This window comes from Nannospalax galili, unplaced genomic scaffold, assembly GCF_000622305.1.
Source record: "Nannospalax galili isolate Female #2095 unplaced genomic scaffold, S.galili_v1.0 scaffold410, whole genome shotgun sequence".
NCBI classification, from domain to species: domain Eukaryota; kingdom Metazoa; phylum Chordata; class Mammalia; order Rodentia; family Spalacidae; genus Nannospalax; species Nannospalax galili.
Genome location: NW_008329143.1, coordinates 1,737,766 through 1,744,143, shown reverse-complemented (window position 1 = coordinate 1,744,143; position 6,378 = coordinate 1,737,766).

Here is a 6,378-nt window from a genome sequence, read left to right as displayed (position 1 = left end):
TGTGAGTTCAAGGCCAGCCTGGTCTACATAGTGAGTTCCAGGACAGCTGGGGCTACAAGGAGACCCTGTCTCAAAAAAGACAAAACAAAACAAAACAAAAAAACAAGATGGCAAACTTCTGTTTCTTCTTCACCCAGGACAAGGGCTTTGTAGCTTTTATTTTTAACTCTGTCAGGCCCCCCCCTCCCCCAGCTCACCTGCCTGAATATGTTCAAGGTCAGGTCGTTCTGGACATATGAATGAAGCTGAGGGTTTATTTGTTCCCTTTTCTTTGTTTAAATTGACCAATCTGAAATGCTGGGGGAAGTCCCACCGTATTCCACCAAAACATTTAAAGGGCCCAAGTCCTCCCAGGGGGCTTGGATTTTGGTTTCTGAATCCCTGCCCACTTGCCTCTCTCTCTCTTTCTCTCTCTCTCTCTCTCTCTCTCTCTCTCTCTCTCTCCTCTCGCTCTCACTCTCGCTCTTACTCTTTATCCATATATATAATATGTAAAATATACTTCTTCACTTTTAAATAGTTTGTTGCCTGCTGTGCCCAAGATTCTTCCTGCCTTTTAATTCTTTAATTTTCAGAGAAAATGAATCCTGTCAAGACTCCTAGAGGGTAGCAATTGTATGCTAGGTCCCTATGCATGGCCTCCAGCCTTCAACAGAGGCCTGTATCTGGCCTGGGATTCTGTTCAAAGTCACTTGGAACTAAGCCAGCCTTAACCACTCTTTAAACCTGGTCAGGATTCACATACTCATGCCTTGTTTGATTTTGACTAAGGCCTCAGCTTTTCAGTCCTGTCTCTATCCCTGCTGGGGCTAGGGTTCATTCCTATCACCCCACTCAGAGAATGGAGTGCTCAAGTTCTACCTGGATAGCTTTTGGTACTCAACCTGGCTAGACCTGTTCTTCCTTCATGACCTCTGAGGACTGATGCTGCAGAGGAGGATGTGAGGAGGATGAGGGCAGGGGCCTCATCTATCCTGTTCACCATTCAACCATCAGTGCTAGCATAAATACGTTCTCAATAAATATTTGAACAGGGGCCTTAGCTCCCATGAAGGAAGTGAATGGTCTCAGGGTCATAGCCCTGATTTCCCTTCACCCTATACTGCTAGGGTACACAACTACGTGGGATACAAGAGGCACATTTAAGCACCAGGTGTGTGTCAGGGCACTGAAGAATAGGTCTGAGATCTTGGAACCCCATATCCTCCTTCTCCAACTCTGCAGTTGATTTTCCTTCCCTGCTTGTTAGTATCTTCATTTGTATCCCAGTGGCCACCAGAGCTCTCCTGGGAAGATAATGTTTTGCTAAACTACAAGTGCATTGTAGCGGAGAAACAAGTGCCACACTCTTGGTCTGGGGAGAAGTAACTCAATTTTGCTTTGAGCATAGGAGGGGGTCATTCTGGGCACATGGTTTCAATTTCAATCACGTAGAGGACTTCCAAGGCTAACTGGTCAAGAAATGCCTTTGGGTGAGACATCTAGAAGGTTTGCCATCCCCCATCTCAGAGCTGAAGTCAGGCACAGATGCCTGGAAATATAAAATGCTCTCAAACTCTGGATCTTACGATACCAGACCAGACTGGAGAGTACAGCAAAGTTTGTGGTGCTTGTAGAAGCCAATGGGATACAGGAAATGACCCAAGGAAGAAGTGCAGTCTGCCACACATACATTGCATCCTGGCCATTCTTTTCTTCCCCTTCCTCTCCTCCTCCTCCTCCTCCTCCTCCTCCTCCTCCTCCTCTCATTTTTAATTGAATTTTTGCGATTTTCATACAATAGAATTTGATGGTATTTATGGGGCTGGAGAGATGGCTCAGTAGGTAGGAGCCCTTGTTGCTGTTGCCAAGGACACAGGTTCGATTCCCAGCACCTGTGTCTGTGTTCCATTCCAAGCGCATGGCAGGTAACAACTGTCCTTAACTCTAGTTCAAGGGGACTTAATGCCTTCTTTTGGCCTCCATGGGTGCACTTAGAGACATGCAGGCAAGACACTCATACACATAAAATAAATAAATAAATAAATAAATAAAAGTTTCTGAAGGACAAGAAAAGAGAAAAAGAAACAATATAATTTGATGGTATTTAGAACCCCTCTTCCACCTGCACCTCCCCTTACTACCTCTCCCCCGATTTAATGTACTTTATTATATATAAGATTCTCTTTTTTTGTCTTTTTGAGACAGGGCCTCCCTGTAGGCACAGCTGGTCTGAACTCACTATGTAGACCAGGCTGGCCTTGATCTCACAAAAATCCGCCTGCTTCTGCCTCCCGAGTGCTGGAATTAAAGGCATGCTTCACTATGTCCAGCTTTTTAATACTGTTTATAGAGTCTAATTTGTGTTTCCAAATGTCCTTCAGTGTGGGTCCATCTACTAGAGTTTGGTTAACCTAACAAGTGTCCCATCCTTGAAGGAGACAGTCTCTCCCCCTTTCAGCAGTCATCAGTTGCCAAAAGTTCTCCACATGTATGCTGGGATTTTGTCTGGTTTGAGCTTGCATGGGGTTTGTGTATGCTGTCTCCATTGCTGTGAGTTCATGAGTAACTGACCAGCTGTCTGGAAAACTGTTTCCTTGTGGTTATCTACCACCTCAGGCTTGTACAATCTTTCTACCACCTCTTCTGCAATGATCCCTGAGACTTGGGAGGCAAAAGTTTGATATAGGTGTCCTATTCTGGGAACCCTGGCCCTTCTTGAAGTCAGGGTAAAGTTGCTGAGGAGGTGAAAAAACTAAGAAAGCCCAAGAAAGGAAACTCTTGCTGAAAGGATCATCTTGCTTCCCAGGCACACCTGAAAATCCACCCTGCAGGCAATTTCTGCAAACTAGATTATTTTGTGGATGCCTATGAAATGGTGTGTAATTTAAAGGACCACACAGATTATCTACCCAACAGCTAGCTGATTAATTCCTTTGTAATTGGTAAACCTAACATTCATGTCCATCTTGAGGTTGAGTTTTTAAATCAAGCTTTCTCTACAGGAGGTAAGGGTAGATCACAGGAAGGAGGGCAACAAGATAAGGGCTACATTCTTAGGCTAGTTCATACTTTTATTTACATAAATTCATGAGAAGCGTCATTGTGGAAGGCCCTCATAAAGCTTGATGTAGCAGAGGCTAACTCTAGTCTTGCTGACCTGGCTTCTAGGAGGGAGAGTGCTCTAGATTTGGCTTGTTGCTGCCATCAACCTTTGGAGCTCTCTAGCAGAACAAGTCTGATCACTGGATCATGGAGACTTTAATCAGGTCACTGTGGGAAAGGATGGAATCTGGGTTCAGCAGGCACAGACGAGGACCTTGTACACAGCATTGACTTCCTGGCTCCAGAATGTCACAGTAGATTATGTAAGAAGTCTCTTGTTTAACAGCTCAGACCTGAAGGGTGAGCACCAGCGGTCCAGTTCTTCCAGGAGCCAGCATGCCTCAGCATCTTACTCTGCCTTACCCAGAACGTCAGCGATGTTGGAGTGTTCCCAGAGCGAGTCACCCACATTCTGCCAAGAAGACAGGAATGGCAGTGATGTTATTGGCTCGTGGTTGGGTGACTCTGCAGGATCTCTGTGTGATCACTGCTGGTCCTAATGACCAACCAGCTCTTCTTTTGTTGCCTGTGAAAGATGCTTCATCACTGTCATCATCTTCCTCGACAGACTAGACTTGATACAGAAAACATAGTCCCTGCTCTCAAGGAGCCTGGAAAGAGTTGAGGAGGTGAAGCTGAGTTGGTAATGAACTCATGGATAGCAGAGCAGATGGAATCTATAGGAGATGGAATCTACATGTGACAGAGATTGCTGAGGGACTGGTCTTCACCAAGGGGCCAAGTCTGCTGCTTTATCCCTATCTTGTCTTTCTTTTCTTTTTTTTTTTTGCATTAAAAATTTTTTTCCACATGATTAGAAGAAGCATTTCATTACAGCCTGTGCTGGATAGCTTTAGTGTCAACTTGACACACCTGGGTTGAGGGAGCCTCAGTCGGGAAATTGCCTCTATTGGACTGGCCTGTGGCCATGCCGGAAGGGCATCTTCTTGATGAGTGATGTGGGAGGGCCCAGCCCACTGTGGGTGGTGCCACCCCTGGGCAGGTGGGCCTGTGTTGCATAAGAAAGCAGGCTGAGCAGGGGAGCAGGGGAGCAGGCTGAGCAGGGGAGCAAGCCAGTAAGCAGTGTTCCTCCATGGCCTGTGCTCCAGCTCCTGTCTCCAGGTTCCTGCCCTGAGTTCCTACCTTGGGCTCCCTGATGAACTGCGACCTGGGAGTTGTACGACAAATAAACCCTTTCCTCCCCAAGTTGGTAGTGGTCAGAGTGTTTTGTCACAGCAATGAAGAACAGACTAGGACACAGCCTTAACATACTCAATAACAATTTCCAGAGCAGAGATGCATCTCTTTTAAAATTGGCTGTAAATTCTTAGGTTCACAGCTGAATTAATACAGTTATACAATATTGATCTCAGTATAAACCCTGTAAGATATAAAATTGAATAAGGTTTTAACCTTTAAAAAAGAGTTCCATTTCATTTTAAAATATGCTGTTTCATACAGAAAAACTCATTTTTTAATGCTACTAACACTTAGATGTTTGCACATGCATTTCTAATCTCTAGGTATCTGATTATTACTAGTCACAGTCTGTTATTTTCTGAGATTCTTAGCACCTGAGCATGGATATAAAATCATCAGGTAGATTTCAGTGGTAATGTTTTTCATCTCTACTAATTAACATGAAGCAAAATTTTATGCTTCTTCCTCAAATATAACTCATTTTTTTATTTGTTGATTTTTTGTGTGTATTTCATAGAGAACATCCCAAACAATCTTATTCATCTATATACCCACATTCTAAATGACACCCTCCCATAGTGCCCCCCCAACACTGGAGCCCATATACTCTGTAATCCCTGTTACTGTCCACTGTGTGTCGGTATCCCCAGCCATTCCCTAGTGCTTGTCCATCTGCTGAATCTAGTCAGCCTATCTAGATCCTTGTTTTAGGAAGATCAGCTCTTCCTCATCTAGCAGCATATCAGTTACCAATATTCCTTTAGATAAGATTGGGGTCTGCTGTTCATTTTCCCAGTTCTATGATGGGTTACTGTTTGGGAGTCTCTTGGGCCACCCTGGCCAACAACTCAAAAGAAGGCTATCTCCTGTCTGGCACTGTTTCTTGTTATGTAGCCTTTAGCTATATACATGGACTCTTAAAGAATTATATTGGTCCCTTTAATCTTTGGTTATACTTTCCTTTTGGGTCTTTAAGACCATACAGTTGGCCCAGATAAACCAATTTATTTTTACTCTTAAAGTCGTTTGGGGATCTGTCCCTCAGGGGTCACATGTGCTTGGGAGGAGCCCCTGGATCCTTTCTTTTACCAGTTCCATCTATGTGAAGATAAGTCAAAGGTCCTGCTCAACCATGGCTGGCTTCACTTGGAAGCATGGAGAAAATGTTTCCTGTGTTGACTTTGTGAACCTATATGATCATATTGGGTTATGAGTTATCTGTCACAGTTGAAGTGGTGGAAGTTTAGAAATCTTACCAACCTAAACAGCTCCTGACTTATAAATAGCAGACAGAAATTATGACCTCAACATTGTTTTCATTTGAAAACTAAGCATGACGTAGAGAGATGCTATTGGGTGTCAAGTTGACAAGGGGTGGACTTGTGATGGCTAATCCTGGGTGTCAACTTAACTGAATCTGAGATTAACTGAAATGAAAGAGATCTTCTTACTTGGATCATCTGAAGCTGGAGGACACACCCTAAATGTGGGTGTTACCTTCTGATGGCAGCCCATATGAAAGGCCAAGGCAGAGGAGAACGCCAGGCTTCTTGCTGCTTGCCTTCTCTCTCACTGGTGAGTTCGTCTTGCTGCTGTAGACAACTAGCTGATCTTTTGGAATTTGTCAGACCTTCAGCGCCAGATCGGGACTACTGAGGCATCCAGCCTTGTGGACTGAGCAACTACTACGGATTCTCAGCCTCTCCACTGTGGTGCAGCCATTGTTGGACTACTCGGACTCTATCCAGTGAGCTAAGCTAATAAATCTCTATACATATATATCCATTCTACCAGTCCTGTTTCTTTGGAGAACCCTGACTAATACAGCCTCAAAAGATGGCTGTTAAACATCCAAGAAGGTTAGTTCTACCAGTCTGGTACTTTTAATTACCATGTGCTATGTAGATAAAGCTTGGGCAAAGACCAAACGTTCTCAGATAAACCTTGCCTAGACATATATTCCTTGAGCTAGTTGTATGTATAATTTGTCAGTAGGTTTTTCTATTAATATGGTTCCCTTGTTGTTGTTTTTTTAACTAGCTAGGCATTATTTATCACTTGCATAGTCTAACAGTTCCACTATGGTTTACCCTT